Source organism: Bubalus kerabau, chromosome 10, assembly GCF_029407905.1.
Source record: "Bubalus kerabau isolate K-KA32 ecotype Philippines breed swamp buffalo chromosome 10, PCC_UOA_SB_1v2, whole genome shotgun sequence".
Lineage (NCBI taxonomy): Eukaryota > Metazoa > Chordata > Mammalia > Artiodactyla > Bovidae > Bubalus > Bubalus kerabau.
Window position 1 is genome coordinate 91,999,652 of NC_073633.1, and position 22,180 is coordinate 92,021,831.

A 22,180-nucleotide genomic window follows, 5' to 3' on the forward strand; every position below is an offset into this window, starting at 1 on the left:
CAGGCTGTGCGGATCCTCTCAATTAGAAGCCACACAGATACCTACCTCTTCTGCCTCCCACATACACCCTCCCTGGCGAGAGTACTCTCAGCACAACAGCAGCAGCAGCAGCAGCAGCAGCAAAGAATCTGCCTCAGCACAGCTGCAGACCTGAGTCTACCTGAGCCCCCACTGTCCCCGCCCCCACTCTCAGCCGGGCTCCGATTGGTTTGTTTCCATCAGTCCTCCTTCTGATTGGCTGTTTTGATTCTGCTCGAGCAGGCGACCCGTCACTGCCAATCTGTGGTTGGCACTGCCCAAGCCCCTCCCCCCCACCTCCCCGCCCCCATGCTGAGACTGCAATACTTTGGCCACCTGATGCAAAGGACTGACTCATTGGAAAAGACCCTGAAGCTGGGAAAGATTGAAGGCGGGATGAGAAGTGGATGACAAAGGATGAGATGGTTGTGTTAGGTAGTTAGAATAGGAAAAAGGAGTCCAGAATGGTGGTGGCTAAAAGAGAAGGAAGTTAAAATAGAACAAAGGAAGGTCCGTGGGCCAGAGTGAAGACCTCAGGTAAGCCAAACAGCACTCCTGGCTAGACCAGTTTACATAGCACAGGCCCAGGGGGAGGAGAAAAAACATAAAAAGAGGAGCCAAAATTGAGCCAGGGTCCTCTCTTCTCCTCGCGTCTTTTGGGTTGGCATGCCCTCACGCCTCGAGAATGTATTTTCCTTTACTTTCTCAATAAAAAGAGCTGTAACACGGAGCTGTAACACTTTTCTATTCGAGGGCTGTAACACTGGTCCGTCCGAGGGCTGTAATGGTGGTCCATCCATCGCTTCAAATTCTTGTTGCGACGAGACAGAACCGAGGAAATTACAAACTCCCCTGACATCTGTGGTGCTGTGACTCAGATTTTACCTGTCTGAAACAACCTCGGCTCTTCTCCTACAAGGAGGAGGCCAAGCATAGCAGGAGCCCAACTCAGCGAAAGCTCTCACTGTGGAAGCTCAAGGCGAAGAAATCCCAGCACAGGGGAAGTGACAGAAGCCCAGCGTACTGGAAACTGGGACAGCGAAAAACAAACAGCAGAAAACTCCCGCGGCTCAGTCTCAGATTGCAGAAGATCTCCAGTTAAGGTAGGAGGTCCTTGCTCCTATGGCTGGAAGGACATATGCCTAACAAAATCTTAATTTCTTTACAATCTCTCGTTTCTTGTTTCCTCGAACCCCCCATGAAAAGGTGAGTGGCAGTGGGTGCAATTGAGGGACCCTGGCAGGGGCTACTCCTCAGCATGTCCCAAAGGCTCTGCTGGGCCCCAGTAGGTGTTGCCCAAGCAGTTGGGCGTTCTTCTGTCCTTAATCTTCTTTGTGCCAAGGATCAGGTCAATGAAAACTGTGAGCACAGGTCAGGTATTTAGCAGATTTTCTGGCAGGTAATGAAGATTCCTTGGCACGTTTTTCCCAGTGCTTTTTCCTCCTGTCCTTTGCTCCTCTCTCCTGGGACTTGAGCCTGGCCAAAACCCGTGGTGTCTGGCTTCAGGACCAAATGAAGCTCAGGCTCTGATGTTTCATTGCAAAAATCCAGTTAGAGACACAGCAATAGGTAAGAGGTGGATTTGTTCAGAGTCAGAGAAAAGCACATGCCACAAGGTGTGGGCCATCGCAGAGAAGACTGAGGTGGCCATGGAATGTGGTGTGGTTAGTTTTCCCGAGCTGAGTGATTTCATATGGTAATGAGTGGGAGGTTCATCCCAACCATGGGAAAGCATCCACTCTCTGTCTTTAGACAGTGCCTTGGAACTGTCCTGCCACCTCTGGGTGTGTCATTTAGCTTACACATTGGAAATTAAGGTTTAGTTGGATTTGACTTGCCATCTTGGGCCCATTTGATGTTAATCAGTTTATGTTATGGTCTTGCGCTATGTCATTCTTTCAAAAGTTGTGCCCTGCCCCCTTCCCTCCTGTTCCATGCTCTTTTCCTGAGGCCTGTCCAGGCTCACAATGTTGCCTCTACAATCTTCTGGAGGGACAGCCTGAAAATAGCTGGCCCTTGGGAGGGAAATACTGTATAATATCCAATCCCTCTGGATAGTCAGGCCTTCATCTTCCATGTTTCCTATAACATGTGCAACAACAGCATTTCTCAGTGAACCCGCTAGGGTGGGTGACAGGCATGCAATGCCCACTAGAAGGCCATCTGTTGGTGGCATCCCTTCAAGGGCAATAGGGCTTCCGGGGATAATGTTTGCCACTTTGGGAGTTAGCCCTGCAGGCCATTTGGGCCCCATTCCTTACCACCATTCTTGTAAAGTTATGAACATACCCCCGGATCAAATCTCAACTCCACATTTATGGAACATCTGGTCTGTTACAACCCTTTAATCCTACCCAGCACGAGTCATGCTGGAGAACTTGGGGACATTCATCTCCAGTCTGGGGGTCCCAGGAGGCCGACCTGCCTTGACCTGCATAGGTATCTGTTCCTCAAAAGGTTGTCACACCTCAACCTGCTTGGAGATCCTCCAGTCCAGTGACCCCAGTAGGTCAACATGCCTTTCCTGCCCCAACCTGCCTGGGGATTTGATCTCCAGGAGGGTGCTATGCCTCAGCTTGCCTGGGGATCTGCACCCTGACCTGGGAATGGCTGGCTCTCAGGTTGCAACAGTACTGGGTAAGATAAGCTTCAAATGACTCACCCTTAAAGAAGTCCACCCATGGAAATTGGAGGAGGCCTATTAGATTTTTCTTTTTTCTTTTCCGCCCTGTCATCACTGTCTTTCAGATGGGAAAGAACCAATCCACTTCCCAACAGATGCCCTTGATAAGTGTAAGCTGTTCCATCCTCTCACTCTAAGGAGAATTTGCTTAAAATTCTTTTGTACCACTGTGTGGCCATGGTATCCTCTAGGGGACAAGGAACACTGGCCTGAGGATGGAAGTTTAAATTACAGTGCCATTGTGCAGCTAGACTTATTCTGCAAAAGACAAGGGAAATGGACAAAAATCCCCTATGTCCAAATTTTCTTCCCACTAAGAGATATGAAGGAACTCTGTCTTAAGTATGGGATTGTTGTATGCCCTAAAAGTGAGCCTACTGTTTTAGCCATGTGCTCCAGGAAACAAGCTCACTCAGAAAGACAATGCAGATAATGGAGTGCAGTTTATTATACTGGTGGGCCAAAGGCAGAGTCTCCTCTTAGCCAAGGACCCCAACCAGTTTTTGTAAAAACCTTATATACCCTAAGTATACATGTTCAAACTCACCTCCCCAAATTCCTTGAACTAGTCTGGACAAAGTGAAAGAGAGATACAATCAAAGTTAACCCATGATTCATGTACCATAAGCCTAGGTAGTTAAACAGTGGACATTTATCAATAGGCCTGTGGTCATAGCCCAATAAGCATAATATAATTTATGACTCTGTTCTGTTACAGAGATAATTAGCATATTCTTTTAGGCAATGGAGAGTCTAGGTTGGTACAAGTCCTGAGGCTCTTTCATCCAGGGGGTCTGGTTTTCCATTGGTATGCTGTTTCTATAGACACTGGGCACAAATTTCAGAGTCCATTGGGAGGGTGACCATGCATGTAGCCAACGTTCACAGTCTGGCCTAAGATGGGCTCCTCCTTTCAAGATGGAGCCTGTTCTGTCTGTTACCTCCTTCACTGCTAGGCAAATGTGCTAGGTACAGACCACCAAGAAAAGGAACCCCCCCTCTCCTCCCCCCGTGAAGGCTCACCTCCCATGGTTCCCGAGTTGCCTGGTTCTCCTTCCTTGTATCCAAACGTGCCCCCATATCCGGGAGCACTCCCTCCACAAAAGGCAACTCGAGTATGTCCCTTAGTCAAAACTGGAGGAGAATTCATACCAACCTGGGCCCACAAGACTAAGAACTTCTTAGAACTAAGATGGATCAAACAAGACCTGGGAAGCTATACAGATGACCCAGGCAAATATACAGATACATTCCAACATATTACCTTGGTTTTTGACTTGACAAGGAAGGACATCATGGTCATATTTAGTCAAACTTTATCTGACCCTGAACATCAGTTCAGTTCATTTCAGTTCAGTCACTCAGTCGTGTCCGACTCTTTGCGACCCCATGAATTGCAGCATGCCAGGCCTCCCTGTCCATCACCAACTCCCGGAGTTCACCCAAACTCTTGGCCATCGAGTCGGTGATGGCATCCAGCCATCTCATCCTCTGTTGTCCCCTTCTCCTCCTGCCCCCAATCCCTCCCAGCATCAGAGTCTTTTCCAATGAGTCAACTCTTTGCATGAGGTGGCCAAAGTATTGGAGTTTCAGCTTTAGCATCAGTCCTTCCAAAGAACACCCAGGACTGATACTAGGGTCTTTAAGGGAGCCCAAAGGTATGCTATGGGGCTTCACATGTCAAGCAATAAATACCCAGTAGGGGAAACTGCGGTTCCCTCCTCAGATCCTAGTTGGAATTATAATGACCCTGAACACATCTGGGAAAGGGATCATTTTCTGACCTATGTGAAGGCAGGACTGAAAGCAGCCCAGCAAAAAGTAATCAGCTATGACTGAGTCTCAGCAATAACTCAGGAGCCCAATGAGAAACCCACTGCCTTTCTAAAAAGGCTAAAGAGACCCTCTAGAAGTTTACCAAAATGGACTTAGACTCTTACAAGGGACAGGTGATTTTAAAGGACAAATTCCTGCCCCATTGTGCATCAGACATCAGGATAAAGTTACAACAGCTATAGCATCAGAACCCTGCTTCTTCTTTAGATGAGATGGCCCAGACAACCACCAATACCTTTTATAACAGAGAACAGGAGAGGGAGGCCAAGACTCAGGGAAGGGAGAAAAGGAGAGACAAGGCATGCCCGATGCTGGCTGCCTTCCAGGGAAGCCCTATGGCAAACCCCGAGTCCATGAAGGACAAGGCACAAGGCAAATGCCTAATCTGTAGACAGGTACGGCATTGGGCCAAAGACTGTCTAAACCATGACAAGTCTCCTAAAACGGCTTGCTACAAATGCCATCAATTGGAAGGAGGGTGGCACTCTGCCCTCAGGACCCAAGAGCCTCAAGATCAAGCACCAAGCCTTCCCTCACGATGGTTCAACTGAAGTGGCCCGCTCCAGCCAGCCCACCTGTCACAGATAACCATCATGGGGCTGGAGCCAAGGTTGGAACTGGATGTGACAGGTAGGTCTGAGAATTTCTTGGTTGGCACAGAGGCTACCTACTCTGTCCTGACCTCCTACTCCAGAGCCTTCTCCTCCCAAACCCTGTACCATTTGGGTGATACAGGAAAAACGATTACTAAAAGATTCACCCAAGCACTTCTCTGTTGCTGGGACGGACAAATATTTTCCCACCAGTTTCTGGTGGTTCCTGAGTGTCCTCCTCCCTTATTGGGAAGAGATCTTTCCCTGCCTTCGAAATCTTGCAGCTATTGCAATCCTGATAGAAGATGCTTTAAAACTCTCTCTTGGGGGCAAACAATTTTTTTCCAGCCACCAAGTGAAACAACTCCTAAATGGGAGAGGCCATTTACAGATGTCTGATCAAAGATTCTCAGATATCAAGTAGTGCTGATGGAAAATTCAGGCCTGACTATATCCCCTTGTAAGGTTCTTAACCCTGCCACCCTCCTGCCTACCCCCAAGGGCTCTCTCCTCTTTCACTCTTGACTAGAAACCTTTGACCACTGGACAAAACCCCCAGAGGGATTGTCAGAAGATCCTCTCACAAATCCTGAGGAAGTCTGGTACACTGATTGAGGCAGCTTTGTCTTGGATGGAAAAAGAAGAGTGGATGTGCAGTAGTCTCCAGTTTTGAGACCATAGAGGCTAAACTTTGCCACCAGGTGCTTCAGCCAAATTTGCTGAACTCATAGACCTGACTCGAGCTTTAGAGCTGTGAAAAGGAAAAAGAGTAGCCATTTACACTGAGTCCAAGTATGCCTTTCTGGTGCTACATGCTCATGCTGCTATTTGGAAAGAAAGGGGCCACTGGCCACCTAAGGTTCCCCAGTCAAATATGGTGATCAATTCCTTAGGCTCTTGGAGGCAGTTCATCTGCTCACTAAGGTTTCAGTCTCCCACTGTAAAGGAACTCAAAAAGGGAGCACAGAAGTGGCACAAGGGAACCAAGCAGCCAATCAGGCACTAAGAGAGCAACATTACAGAACAATGACCTAATACTGGTTGCCACCTTAGTTCCACAGACTAAAATGCCAGAAACTTCTTCATATACTGAAGGGAGACTCTTAAAGCTAAGACTGAGGGCTTTCAAGAAGATCATATGATGTGTTTCCAAAGGAGGGACTCCTTTTTCTGTCTGGGATCCTCCAATGGAAGTTGGTTAACTCCTTACATGCTGCCACTCATTTAGGGGAGAAGGCCCTCCAAAGATGACTAGAAAGTTCCTTCAGAGGGACAGGTCTCCAAACAACTATAAGGCAAGTGGTCGGTCTCCTCTTGTCCCACTTGCCAATTAAAAAACAACCCCCAAGGAACTCGAAGACCCCAGCTGGCCTAGTCCTTCCAAGGATGTGGCACCTACCCAGGAGAGGTCTTGCAGATGGACTTCACCCAGATGTCAGTTTCTCAAGGGTATAAATACCTATTAGTCATGATAGATACAGTCACAAACTAGATTGAAGGCTTTCCCACACAGACTGAGAAGTTTGAGGAGATGGTTAAAAAAAAAAACTGCTCCATGAAATCATTCCGGGATTTGGTCTGCCCAGGTCATTACAAAGTGACAATGGGACATCATTTACTTCTAAGGTCACCCAAGGGTCTCTAAAGCATTGGGGATTACTTAGTATCTCCATTGTGCCTGGAGGCCTCAGTCTTCAGGAAAAGTAGAAAGAGCCAACCAATTCTTAAAATCAGTGATAAAAAAGCTAACCTAAAAGACCTTCCTGGGATGGAAGGAGGCTTTACCAATAGCTCTCATCTGCACCCGTATTGCCCCTAAGGAATAGGTTAGTCTTAGTCCTTATGAGGTGCTATATGGAGATCTTTTGTTTATGTCAATGACCTCATCCCAGATCCAGAGGCTCAGACCCTCTGGTTTATACCATGGCCATTGGGCAATTCCAACAGGATATACACTTGTGGGGTGTCAACCAGGACCCAAATGATTCTAAAGAGTCACCACTATATGGGTGACTCAAGTCCTAAATAAAGGGACTTTAATTAGGGACTCAAGTCCTAATTAAAGTCTGGAAGGATGGGTCCCCAAAGGCTCAACTCCAGCCCACATGGAAGGGCCCTACCCTGTAGTACTTTCTACCCCCCCAGCAGTCAAGGTACCAGGACACGACTCCTGGATTCACTACACACAAGTCAAGCCATGGAAGAACACAGAAGAGGACACTCAATACACCTGTGAGCCCCGGGAGATCTCAGATACCTATTCAGAGCTACAAATGAGTGCCATTCTAGTGAACACCCCCAAAATTAAGTTTCTGGGGATAAGATTTCTCTGGATAGCTCTAAAGAGTCAACACAGCTGGGAAGGTGTTGTACTCCAAAATAGACAGGAAATAGATCTCCTGATCCGTAAACAAGGAGGAACTTGAGCCATCTTGAATGAGACCTGTTGTTAGTCCTCAAGAAAAACATTCTAGATACTACAGGACCTCAAAGAAAGAGCTGGAGAGTTCTTGGGGTGGCCATAATCTCTCTTTGGGGGATCCTCCTGGCTATGGGAAATTTGGAGTTGGCTAATGCCCCTACTATTCCCTGTCATCACCATATAGACGCTCCTTATGACTGCTCCATGTATTATCAGTTGTCTAACCCATTTTGTCTCTGCCCAGGTCAACAAGCTACAACATGCAGTGCCAGTTCAATGAGGATATATAAAACTACAGCCAACCACAGAAAATATCACTCACTCTTAGATGGACACCACTGTAAGGACTCTGAAGCCTGAGACTAGCAAGACATGGAGGCCCAACGCCCCTCACCATCCCAGTTCAGCAGGAATTAGCCAGAAAGCCCTCACGCCCTTATTCCCAGGGAACTGGGCCTCCCATCTCTTGAGAAGGAATGTTAGGGAGTTAGAATAGGAAAAAGGAGTCCAGAATGGCGGTGGCTAAAAGTCAAGGAAGGGAAAAGCCTGCGAAAATAGAACAAAGGAAGGTCGGAGAACCAGATGAGGACCTCAGGTAAAACAAACAGCACTCCTGGCTAGCCCAATTTACATAGGGCAGGCCCAGAGGGAGGAGAAAAAACATGTAAAAAGAGGAGCCAAATTGGGCCGGGAATGGGGGGCAGGGGAGGGCTCTCTTCTCTTCGCGTCTTATGGGTCGGCATACCCTCATGCCTCAAGGACGTATTTTCCTTTACTTTCTGAATAAACTGAGCTGTAACACGGAGCTGTGACACTGGTCCATCCAAGGGCTGTAAGCCTGGTCCGCCCATCGCTTCAAATTTTTGTTGTGATGAGACAGGATTGAGGAAGTTACAAACTCCCTGGACAGTTGGATGACTTCACTGACTGGATGGACGTGAGTTTGGGTAATCTCTGGGAGCTGGTGATGGGCAGGGAGGCCTGGAGTGCTGCAGTCCATGGGGTGCAAAGAGTCGGACATGACTGAGCGACTGAACTGACTGAAGCCTCACCCCCTCCAAGACAGCACCCTTGCAGTGAACCCTCTTGTTGAGCGCAGCAGAACAACTCCTGGTTCCGAGTCAATCTTTCTGGGATGGAGGGGGAAAGAGCGGGGAAAAAGAAGTCAAGACTTCTGTGGAGCCTGGATGGGGAAGGAGGAGGGAGGTAGGCACAGAGCGCTGTCCCCGCCTGCCAGCCGAGCGATGGGAAGATTAAACAGGTAAAGGCCTGCGCCCACGCCTTCCTCTCGGGAGAGAGGGGCGCCCCTGAGTCCGGTGGTGTCGGCAGCTGCAGTTCCCTCTCCTTGTCCAGGAACAGCTGTTGACTTCTGGGCGCGCTGGGCTGAATCACAGTGGGTGCGGCTCTCCACGTTTTTTCCATGGGGAGCATCTGAGAACCTTCCTGGGATGGGGTGAGCAACGGTGGGACTGAGAGCTTCATCCCTTTAGTGCGAGGATGCTCATCGGGTGCGTGCCCTCAATCTGCCCATTGCCTTGTTTCTTCCTGGCCAGCTCGCAGCCTAGGACAGGTTGGCATCCCTTCATCACCTGGAGGTTTAGTTTGTTTTTTATTAATTTAAGGGACTTCCCAACATTTTGGGAAATACTGAAAAATCCTGTTGGGGATACTCGGAAGAAAACCTTGAGATTGTACCATACTGCCCATTTTGCTGTACTTGTGTAGGGATTCTTGTGGGAATTGGCTTTCCTCGCCCCCTATTTACATTATCAGATATATTAATGCATAGAAAAATAAGGTTTGGAAAGATTGAATGGTAATCTTTGAATAAAAGGATTTATGGTCATTCAAACATTTTCTTACCTGTTATTTCTATTCCATCCTCAAACACACAATGAAATGTACCTTTTCTTTATTATTTTAATTAGCAATAGGCTAATTTTAATGTCTGTTTGATATTTGGATCATAGATTATGACTTTCAGTAAGGGAGAATAATTTTTCAGAGCATTTCGATGGACAGTCTCCCCCCCACCCCACCCCCACCCCAGCTATTTATAGCCTTGATTCAGCAGAATATATTCATTTTTTGCTTGAATTTATTTCAGTGGAATCATGATCTTATTTTCCCTATGCTTGTCATAAAGTCTAAAGAAATATTTGCTAGCATCTTAAAACTTGTGTTTTTCTTTTTAACTCATGTCAGGTTTTGCTAGCAAGGAACCCATGTTTTATGCCATCAGCTGTGTATCTCACATTTTCCTCAAAGTTAAGTAAGCCTATCCTTTTGGTGCACATTAGGTTTAGTATGTAAAAGAAACACAGGAAACTTAATAGCCGCTCTTCAAATACACAGAGGATAGACAATATGTTTGACAAATAAAATCTTGATCTTTATGTCATATGTGAGGCACTGTGAAAAAAGCTAAGCTTATAGATGTTGGTCAGTATTTAGGTAAATATCCATTTTCATTACATAGAAGATCACCAGCAATGATGAACAAAATGACAGCTGCATTGCATTTCAGATCCTTTGTCTCTCTTGCAGGAATCTGTGCTACCCAAATTGTTTGATCCAGTGAATGTGCAAGGAAAGGTCTCTGAGGCCCCCGTCTGCTGACTGCATGACAAACTCTAAAGGAAATGCAGGTCATGATGGCTCAGGACCCTGAGGAAACAGCATCATCCTCAGAGGATGAGGAGGTGGTAAGCCAGGAGTAAGTAATTGCAAGCCTGCTTTTGACCCTTTGCCTTCAGGTTGAAAGATAGTTCTCTTATTTTACTCCTATCCTCTTTTACCAATATCCTTCCTTTGGTGTTATCTGACTCTGGTTTTAGTCTCCATACATGGTCTAATTTGGGATCTTTTATGGGGATGACCATAAGCTATCTGGCTTCCCTGGTGGCTCAAAGGTTAAAGCGTCTGCCTCCAGTGTGGGAGACCCAGGTTTGATCCCTGGGTTGGGAAGATCCCCTGGAGAAGGAAATGGTAACCCACTCCAGTATTCTTGCCTGGAGAATCCCATGGACAGAGGAGCCTGGCAGGCTACAGTCCATGGGGTTGCAAAGAGTCAGACACGACTGAGCGACTTCACTTCACTTCACTTCAGCTATCTGAAATGAGATACGGCTCTGTTCTGGCCTCATGAGTGAACATCGGCCCTAGATGGTACAGATAGTAGCTCTTAGTCAACTCTTGATCAGAGCTCCTAACATAGGATTTTTTGAATTTTTTAGATATGGAAGAAAAGTAGGTCTCCCAGCACTGTGACATTGGTTATTTTCTCAAAGCCTTTAGGATGATAGAGTGATGATAATAATAAATTATTTGAGGAAGTGTGGGACAGGCCATTAGAATTCTGAGGCCTGTGCTGTCTATTGAGACACATGGCTTTCTCAAGTTCTTCTAGATAAGAGTCAAGTTTCTTCATTGCTGGATTCTCACAAGAATATAAATGAAGATAGTGGAAATGTAGCTGCTATAGGTGATGCTAAGGGCTTTAACTGCTGTATCCCATTTAACAATAACATCTGAAGATGTTGTTATTCCCACTTAACTAAGCTCAGCCCCACACATATCAAAGAACTTCCTTAGGGTCGCATGGAGGTTAAGGGATAGATTGAGATTAGACCTGGGTCCCAGGATTTTGAAGCTCTTAGATGTTTCGCCTCCTTTAATATTATTACATGACACAGGGAGCAAAGAGGGAATCTGGCTTAAAGATAAGATTCGTTTTTAAGGTTTTGTGTAAGTCCACTAGGATTCATGTGCTATGTCATCTGAAAAGTGGGGATAGTATTTCCCATGCTGAATATAATAGAATAATGTGTATAAAATTACCTTTAAATCATAAAGTGCCATACAAATGTTAAGGCATTATTCTTGCCAGATTTAATATTGATTTAAAAGTATATCTCTTATAATACAGCAGAAGATTATATTATTTAATTAGAAAAAAATATTGAAAAATTAGTAAAGCTTTGGGGAGAGGCTTTTCATCAGGTTATGTCATAGAAAATAATACAGATTTGTTATTATTAATGTATTTGGGTCATTCTCCTTCAGGATAATTAAATGGATAGTTTCCTCTGGGCACTTAGCCTTTTTGTGACTTTTTCTGTGTGCTGCCTCTTAGCCATTTCACCACATTTTTAACTTGTGCAGGCATCTGTCTTTCTGAATGAAGATCTTCTTTTACTTTATGACTGTCTCTTTTATTAGTGGGCTTAGGGGTTGGGCTCACAAGTATTAGATTGAACTATATGAAATTGCTATTTTGGTAAGCCAAAGACAGTCAAAATATTGAGAATTTTAGATGACTCAACATAATTTCATTTTATTTTAGATGATTCAAACTAATTTTATTTTAGTAAGTGCTCTATACATACTTGCTGCCCGAATGACTAACTTAATGAATGAATACATCTGGAATTTATTAATGTATAAAATAGCAAGATCATTCATTTAGAAGGTAAAACTTCAATTTTATTTTCTAAAGACAGCAACATGAAGACTATTTTTGCTTAGTTTGCATAAGCTCCCCATCCTTGGGTGGTCTCTGATTAACACTTGTAAGTGGAGAATACCAGGAACATCATAGATACTTGGACCACCATTGTGAGAGGTCACCAGTTGGTAACAGAATGATTGCTTGAGGGTAGAGGCTTGCCAAATTGTGGTCCATCCTCATCACACCAGATGAGAAGACTGTAATCACAGGTGATCTAGTAGCAGTTTTAGTAACTGCTGTAACTTAGAAGTAGTGATAAATATCAATGTTATTTTGAGATGTCTGCAACAACTGTCATATGGTACCAAAAATCTGTCATTTCAGATGGAGTCGAAGGTGCAGGTAATGCTAATACTACTGTGATTTGTTGCCTATATTCGCAAATGAGAAATGCTAAATTTCTAGTAGAAGTTAGTGAAAATACAGGTGTAATACCATCCCACCTCACCCCAGTTCAAATTGATGAACATCTGCTCCTCTTACTTTTAAACTCTTACTGTTGAGTTTTGATTGTTAATGTTTCATCAGCTCATGTCTATGAAACACTTGTTTTATACTTTAGGAATCTTAAAGTCAATCTTGTTCACACTTGGAGGAACAGGCTTACATTTTTTAAGTTTTGGAAGTTCAAAGGTCTTAAATCACCTAGGATGTTGACTTGGTCCCAAGATGTCTCTCCATGGACATCTGCTAGATCTGCTCAGATCCCCAGTCTGTATTAAAGTATTCATGCTTTGCAATCCTGGACATTAGAGCTAGAAACTGTCCAGGCATCCTTGTTTTGCACGACATTCTTTGCAATAGTAAATGTAAAGGGGCTCTTTTTCTATATTTTCCTTGGGGATCCCAAATTATAAATTTATACATATAGACGTGGAAATGTTCGCTTGGTATATACGTTCTTTAGTCCTTATAAAGTATTGAATTCTGATTGTAAAAGCTGGCTTTATATCCATTAAAAAGATCATCAACAAATGATTATACAGCAAGTGCTACAGTTCAGAGAAATACAACTCTGTGGGCTGCAGGAGCTGGGGAAGGCTCCAGGGAGGTGGTGAGATGAGCTGGACTATAGAGAGTGGGATTAGGTGAACAGAGAAAGTGGGGAAGGCATTTCCAGCACAGACATTGGGATGAATGAGGCTTAGAGGCTTTGAGTTATGTAGGCTGGATCCCAAGAGTGAATAATACCTGTTCCTCATGAAATAACTGTTTAAAAACCAAAATGCTCTTAGGCTTTCAATAAAGTAAGCCATAAAACTAGTCTACTTTGTTTACTAATCTAACTTTTTTGTTCTTTCATGTCTGTCAAAGTGTAATTTCTTAATATGTCCTGGTTTCTGGTGTAAATGAAATTTTAGAGTCCCAATTTTCAGTTTCCTAATCATTTTGATTAGCAGTGGCCACAGAACTGGAAAAGGTCAGTTTTCATGCCAGTCCCAAAGAAAGGCAATGCCGAAGAATGCTGAAACTATTGTACAACTGCACTCATTCACACGCTTGTAAAGTAATGCACAAAATTCTCCAAGTCAGGCTTCAACAGTACATGAACCATGATCTTCCAGATGTTCAGCTGGATTTAGAAAAGGCAGAGGAACAAGAGATCAAATTGCCAACATCTGCTGGATCATCGAAAAAGCAAGAGAGTTCCAGAAAAACATCTACTTCTGTTTTATTGACTATGCAAAAGCCATTGACTGTGTGGATCACAACAAACTGTGGAAAATTCTATAAGAGATGGGAATACCAGACCATCTGACCTGCCTCTTGAGAAATCTGTATGCAGGTCAGGAAGCAACAGTTAGATCTGGACATGGAACAACAGACTGGTTCCAAATCAGGAAAGGAGTACATCAAGGCTATATATTGCCACCCTGTTTATTTAACTTATATTCAGAGTACATCATAAGAAATGCTGGGCTTGGAGGAAGCACAAGCTGGATCAAGATTGCCAGGAGAAATATCAATAACCTTAGATATGCAGATAGCACCACCCTTATGGCAGAAAGTGAAAAAGAACTAAAGACCCTTTTGATGAAAGTGAAAGAGAGTGAAAAAGTTGGCTTTAAACTCAACATTCAGAAAACTAAGATCATGGCATCTGGTCCCATCACTTCATTGCAAATAGATGGGGAAACAGTGGCTGACTTTATTTTTCTGGGTCCAAAATCACTGCAGATGGTGACTGCAGCCATGAAATTAAAACATGCTTGCTCCTTGGAAGAAAAGTTATGACCAACCTAGATAGCATATTAAAAAGCAGAGACATTACTTTGTCAACAAAGGTCCATCTAGTCAAAGCTATGGTTTTTCCAGTAGTCAGGTATGGATGTGACAGTTGGACTATAAAGAAAGCTGAGCGATGAAGAATTGATGCTTTTGAACTGCAGTGTAGGAGAAGAATCTTGAGAGTCCCTTGGACAGCAAGGAGATCCAACCTGTTCATCCTAAAGGAAATCAGTCCTGAATATTCATTGGAAGGACTGATACTGAAGCTGAAACTGCAATACTTTGGCCACCTGATGTGAAGAATTGACTCATTTGAAAAGACCCTGATGCTGGGAAAGACGGAAGGCGGGAGGAGAAGGGGATGACAGAGGATGAGATGGTTGGATGGTGTCACTGACTCAATGGAGATGAGTTTGAGTAAGCTCCGGGAGTTGGTGAAGGACAGGGAGGACTGGCGTGCTGCAGTCCATGGGTCGCAAAGAGTCAGATACAACTGAGCAACTGAACTGAAACTGAACTAAAATTTTGTCAGCTTTGAGAATCATTTTTAAGAGTTAGCTTTTTATTTTGCTTATTTTTGCTAGTGTTTTTCTATTCTGGATGTTTGTTGTTTAGTCACTAAGTCATGTCCAATTCCTTGCTACCCCATGGACTATAACACGCCAGGCTCCCCTGTCCTTCACTGTCTCCTTGAGTTTGCTCAGATTGGTGTTTTTGAGTCATTGAGTTGGTCATGCTATTCAACCGTCTTACCCTCTGCCACCCTCTTCTCTTTTGTGTTCAATCTTTCCCAACTTCAGGGTCTTTTTCTATCAATCGGCTCTTTCTATCAGATGGCCAAAGTATTGGAGCCTCAGTGTCAGCATCAGTCCTTCCAATTAATATTCAGGGTTGATTTCCCTTATGATTGACTGGTTTGAACTCCTTGTAGTCTGAGGGACTCTCAAAAGAGTCTTCTGCAGCACCACAATTCTAAAGCATCAATTCTTTGACACTCAATCTTCTTGATGGTCCAAATCTCACATCCATACATGACTACTGGAAAAACTATGCCTTTGACTAGACAGACCTTTGTTTGTAAAGTCATGTCTCTACTTTTTAATATGCTGTGTAGGTTGGTAATAGCTTTTCATCCAAGGAGCAAGCGTCTTTTAATGTCATGGCTGCAGTCACCATCTACAGTGATTTTGGAGATAAGGTCTCTCACTGTTTCCATTGTTTCCCCATCTATTTGCCATGAAGTGATGGACCAGATGCCATGGTCTTATTCTGCTGAATCAAGGTTATAAATAGCCGGGGGGAGGGGAACCTTCCCTCCAAACGCTCTCAAAAATTATTCTCCCTTGTTGAAAATCACAAACTATGATCCCAATATCAAATTGACATTAAAATTATACTATTTCTAATTAAAACACTTTAATAAAGAGAAGGTACATTTCATTGTGTTTGAGGATGGACTAGAAATAATAGATAAGAAAATGTTTGAATGACCATAATCCTATTACTCAAAGATGAACATTCAATCTTTCCAAACCTTATTTTTCTATGCATTAACATATGTGATAACATAAATAGGGGGCGAGGAAAGGCAATTCAGACAAGGATCTCTACACATGTTCCACGAAATGGGCAGTATGGAACAATCTCAAGCTTTTCTTCTGAGTATCCCCTACAGGATTTCTCAGAATTTCCCCAAATGTTGGGAAGTCCCTTAAGTTAATAAAAAACAAACTAAACCTCCAAGCGACGAAGGGATGCCAACCTGTGCTAGGCTGCGAGCTGGGCAGGAAGAGACAGGGCGATCGGAAGATTGAGGACACTCGCCCGAGGAGTGTCCTCACCCTAAAAGGATCAGGCTCTCAGTCCCATGGCTCACCCGCATCCCAGGGAGGTCCTCAGATGCTCCCCACGGAAAGGACGCGGGGAGCCGCAGCCGCTGCGATTCAGCACAGCGCGCCCGGAAGCCAACAGCTGTTCCAAGACAAGGAGAGGCAAGTGCAGCGGCCGGCGCCCGCCGGGATTCGGGGCGCCCCTCTCTCCGGGGAGGAGGGCGCGGGCGCAGGCGTTTACCTGTTTCATCTTCCCATCGCTCGGGGCGGCCAGGCGGGGACAGCGCTCTGCACCTCCCTCCCTCCTCCTTCACCGACCGGTCTTCACAGAAGTCTTAAATTCTTTTATCTGCTCTTTTTCCCGCCGTCCCAAAACGATTGACTCCGAACCCGGAGTTATTCTGCTGCACTCAACAGGAGTGTTCACTGCAAGGGCCGAGTGCTGGGGTTGAGACTTGGGCAGCTGCAACCGCTGATTAGCGGTAAAGGGGTCCAAGACCCATGGCTTCCAGCAGAACGAAAACAGCCAATCAGAACGAGGACAGATAGAAACAACCCAATCTGGGAGCCAGGCTGAGAGTGGGGGCGGGAACGAGGGCTTAGGTAGACTCAGGTCTGCAGCTGTGCTGGGGCAGTTTCTCTGCTGTTGCTGTTGCTGTGCTGAGAATAGTTTAGCCAGGTAGGGTGTATGTAGGGGGGAGAAGTAGGTATCTGTGTGGCTTCTAGTGGAGAGGATCCGCACAGCCTGGAAAAACGGAGATGGGATAGAAGGAAGATACCCGGGAGGCAACTTTGTAGGGAGAAAAAGAGATTTCAGAGACGAAGAGAGGAGGGAGCTGGGAAAACGAAGAAAGCTTGGTAGGTACAGAACGAGTGAATCGATGAACGAATGAGTGGCCACTCTGAGCCTGGCACAATGAGAGGTACCTTTGCTTCCTAAGGTAATTCTTATAATAACCCTTGGAATAGGTAATTTTAATCTCCTTTTTGCAGGTAAGGAAACCTAAGCTGTAAAGTGTGAATTACTTGCCCATGGTCACACAGCTACTGAACAGTGAGACCAGAAAAGGAACCACTCACTCCCGACTCTACTAAACATCACATCTTTCCTGGCCTAAGTCAGGGCAAAATTGGGGAATACATGTGGGATTCTCTCAGAGGCCCTCAAAAGCGTTGAGGAAGCCGTGCTGAGGGACTGGCAGGGCAGTTTGGAAGAGTGCTCAGGCTCTGCCTTCACCAGCTATCTTCTGGAGTTTCTGAGAGCTTCTGTGAAAGGGGCCTAAGTTCTGTCAAAGAGGGAGGCCATCCATGCAGCTTTTCTGACCCTGAGAGCTTAAGTGTCCTACTGAGGGAGGGAGGGAAAACAAGGAGGAGGGGAGGGGAGTGTGTGTATCTTGGCCCATGCTGGAACTGCTTGTGATTCCATTAGAGCTTCATTCTCTCTGGACTTTGACAGAGTCTGCTTTTGTGACCCATTTGCACTGAGCCTTTCATCCACTGACGCTTCTACCTCTGGAACTTTCTTTATTTTTTGGTGTGTCACACCGTTTTGAGCCATTACTGATGTTAGTATTTCTTTCAGCTGAGTAATGTGGGACTATAACACAAGGCCTACGGTCAAAGTGACAAAGGAAGCCTGATAATTTATCGCCACTTCAGGCCAAAGAAATTAACCAGACGCTAGACAAACCATGGGTCACATACCAAAGATGGGAAGAATCAATTCCATGATTAGATTTCTATTACATGGTTTTTATTTAAACCAAGAGAATTTGAATCAGTGCTTAGCAACGGTTGATCTAATATTTTGTTCTGTTTTTTAAATAAAAAGTATATACCCCGATGGTATTTTCTATACGCTTGAAGACAGGTGGCTATGGTTTGCTTGACTCTCTCAAAAATGGAAACTTCATCCAAATATGCTGAGTGAGACCATCTTAGAGATCCATGGACCATGTTCTGTATCTCAGCTCTTTCATCTCTTGCCTGTGTAACCTCAAGCAAGTCACTTAACACCTCTGTGCCAGCCCTCATCTGTAAATTGGAAATATTAATGGTGTCTCCCGACCTTGTTTAAGGATTCAGTGAGATAATAGATAGGTTTTTGGCATAGCACGTGGTGTATACAAACAATCAATAACTGTAATTTCTTCTGCAACCCAACACCAACATAGCTGTTTCCTTCTCCGTCTAATTTTCTCACTGTTTCTCAAGTCACCACAATTTATTTATTTTTAACTTTTATATTGTTTTCCTAATTTATGGAACATGGAATCCCTGTGAACCAAAGTAGAGAAAACTTAAAGCATGTAAATATTTCCCTCAAACCATAGATGCCACTTAGACGTGCAAGACTTCTCTGTGCTTCGAAGGATTGATCACCAGCAGACAGGAAGGAATCTGTTAGTAGATTTGTAATTACCTTTGAGGTACTTGCAGTACAAAAGAATGATGTGAAGCATCAGGTTATTCGTAAAGATCCCAGGGGTCTGATTTCAGCCACGAGAAGAGAGTGTTGATTTAGGCTAATATTTTGGAGAAATTCCTTAGCCAAAAATAAGCATGGTGCTACCTATTGCACAGTATGCTGTTGACTCACCACTGGTAGTATGATGAAATATTGAGACCAACTTCCATAAATCTTTCATTAGAGTCCATTTTATTTCTTTGTAGTGATGTTTGAACACCTCCCTCTCCTCTGTTCCCTTTCTCCCCACTTTTTCCACAGGGTCTGTCATTTCCAGCCACTGCATTATTTAGCCCTTTTTTATTACTCTTGTCAGCACACTTTGAGTGAAGGTAGGTATTCAAAGGCGAAGTGCCAACCCTATGAAGGGTGCCTGGGGATAGACGAGCCTCTGGCGCTTGGGAGAGGAGTTTATGAAATGACTGACGAAGCAAGATTAGTACAGCTCTCATGAATGGGACACAGGTTGACTGCAGAGCTTACGGTTGAAGCACATTAACCATCTGTTGTCTCCTGCCCTTTGCTTTTGTTTCCAAGGCAAAAAGCCCTCTCAGGTTGAAGGGGAGCCATGAGCCGATTTCTGAACATGTTACGCAGCTGGCTGATGATGACGCCCATCATGGCCGCGGGTCACTCGCTGCAGAGCTTCCGAGACTACACCTTTTTCTCTGAAAATATCTACACTGGCAAACCAGACCTGGGTGAGAAAGCAAAGACCTGCATCCTTTGTGGGAGTGGCCTAAATGGTGGTCCCCAGACCTGGCTGTACATCATAATAACTGCAAAAAACTAAAACCAAACAAAACATAAGTGGCCAATTCCCTCTCCAGACCTAATTACTGAATCTTTCACCCCCTGGATGTGTCACAGGAAGTTCTTTTTAGAAACTTCCCAGGTGATTCTGATTCTGCCTAAGCTAGTGATCCTAAGCCACTAGAGTAACAGATGTGGTGGATAACAATTGGTCCATTTTGCCCGCAAGCTTCTCTGAATACCTTTCCCTTCATTTTACACTGCCCTTGGCAGCTGGTCTGTACAAATACCATTACAAAAACAAGTGAGGAGACAGACTTCTGATGACTCTGATACCTGATGAGGAAACCATGAAGGTTTTCCTGTTGCTTCTTTCAGAAATCAGGTCATTGGGCGTATGGTTTATACCCTACATTGCATATGGAGAAGTACTCATCCAAGGTCTTCTCAAACCATGACACAGACCCTGAAAAGATATCCAAAATCCCTCCAGGTTGGTTTCTCACATGAATTTCCACAGGCCCACGATGGCTTTCCCCAGCGTCCTGAGCCTCTCTGCTGGAGAGTGGTTGCACATTTCAGCTTGCGCTTCCCTGCTTTGATACGTGGGGTGGCTTGAGCTGCAGCACCGTTTCATAGTAGCGACAATTCTATGTCACATATATAGGTAATCCAGATTCAGGTTCTGACTTAGCTCACATTTTTGCAGCATCTGAGTATAAAATGAAAGTAAGAAGGCTAAGGCTCACTTTGAACAAAGCTTAGAGAACCTGGAAAAGTGGGTGGAACAATTCCACTTTTCACCCTCCAGTGCTGTCCTCCAGTGGTCCAGGAACTCTGTATAGATTCACAGGTTTTTGAGGTCATCTGTCCTAGCCCTTTGAATTTAAAATTGAGACAGAAAGGCTCAGAGGTTATCTGATTTGTCGAAGGGCAATAGGTGAGCAGAACAGTGTGTGCGCGCCTGTGCAGGCCTGCATGCACACACAGCTCGGAAATAGTCCCTCGGGACCTCCTGGTGCTTTGCTGGTGATAGCAGGACCCTGGAGCATCCAGTAGAAGAATTGTACCTGATGCCTACTCTGGTTAGGGTTACTGAGATATTCCATTTTTAGTTCTCACTCATAAAGAGATATATAGAAATAGAAAAGAGAAATTTCCTGTCGTTTCATCAGAAGCGCTATCAAAATGCTTTATAAAGAATGAAAAAAGAAAAAAAAAGAATATAGCTCTCAAGAACTAACCTCTATATTTTAGTTTGGGATATCGGATTTTTTTCTCAAAATGACTCCCATCTAAAGATCTTTGGGGTTGTGAATTTAGTGTTGCTGTCTGGTTTTCCAAAGGCTGGAAAATCCTTAAAGGAAAATCCCGAAAGATATTTCAGTTGTGAGTCTTGTCCCTTAAAATTTCTCTAGCTCAGGAGACCAGCAAAGGAAGTATCCTTGCTTTTCACTGTAGATCAACACTGGTACATTAAAAACAACAAGGCAAGGCTTTCAAAAATAGCAGGGGTGTCCTGGGCCCACCTCCATAGTATGTGATTTAACTGATCTGGTATCCAGGTCTTGGTAATTTTATAAAATTTCATCAGTTGAGTCTAATAAATGCCCAGGGTCAAGAAGCACTGTTATGATGGACTATGATTTAAACACTCCAGACAAGATATTTAGCACAGCAGTGCCAGAATGAAGCTAGCAAAAGGAGAGTGGTCCCAGCTAACACCAGAGCTTTGTTCCCTTCCTGCACACACAGGAAACCAGCCTCGTTAGGGCTTCATTCCCATGATATAGATTTGAATTCAGGAGATCCAGGGACCAGGGTCTCTTAAAGACCAGATGTGGGTGTCTAGACAGGACTCAGTATTTCTGTGTTCTCTCCTGTATCAGCCTCACTGAAAGTCTGCTGACCTCCTAGGCATCTCTTATTGACAGACCGCTCGCCACCATGTTCCCCACACTTATCCTGATTCAGACTCACTGGGCTTCACCAACACCAGAGCGGATTCCAGGCAGACCGGTAAACCACTAACCCAGGAATAACTGCCAAAGTGGGCTGTTTGTTAGGTTTCTACTCTTGGAATTCACCCATCCAACTGCAGGTGTTTGAAAAGGAGGTGAACAAGTTTTCCTTCTGGAATTCTTTCCATCCATCCTAGTTCCCAGGTGCAGCATCAGAGCCTGTACTTTGGCCAGCCAAGGGGATCTCAGGCTCAGCTTTCTGACTCCTCCAGTGAAGCTGGAGGAGTTTGGAGGGAACCCTGACCCTCCATTCTCAACACTCCTGCTTGTTTCTGCTGCACAGTGAATGGCCTCCAAGCTTGGACCTTTGGAGTCTGGACGCTGCTCTCATCAGTGGTTCGCTGCCTCTGCACCATCGACATTCACAACAAAATGTATATAAGGGAGGGAACAGCACCAGTCTCCCTGTGTTGGCAATGGGTGCTAAGCAGAGCCATTGTGGTCCTCCCTCGGAGACCTGTTTATCATTAAAATCAACAAAGCAAGGATTAGAAAATACCAGGGGTGTCCTGGGTCCACCTCCATAGTATATGATTTAACTGTTCTGATATCCAGGTCTTGATAATTTGATAAAATTTCTTCAGTTGATTCTAATAAATGCCTAGAGTCAAGAAGCACTATTATAATGGACTATAATTCCATCATATGGCCTATGATTTGATATAGTAACCTAGGATGTGAATATAAAAGATTACCAGGTACCATCCTTCCAGGGCTAGAAAACATCACAGGCCAGAAGGTTTTTAAGCTTAAAAATCTTTGAAATGGACTCAGCAAACTGGTTATGCTGTGATCCAGTGGCCTGCATCACATCCCTCT

General features: G+C 44.6%; 1 long non-coding RNA gene across 2 annotated transcripts; it reads left to right on the forward strand.

Moving 5' to 3' along the window:
* Positions 1–383: 383 nt before the first annotated feature.
* Positions 384–10,285, forward strand: LOC129620672 (uncharacterized). Of its 2 annotated transcripts, none has more exons than XR_008698652.1 (3): positions 384–555; positions 772–1,121; positions 10,100–10,285. It is a non-coding gene; the product is annotated as an uncharacterized LOC129620672 (long non-coding RNA). The 2 variants fall into 2 exon arrangements; XR_008698651.1 differs by lacking the exon at positions 10,100–10,285 and adding an exon at positions 7,797–7,896.
* The last annotated feature ends 11,895 nt before the right edge of the window (positions 10,286–22,180 follow it).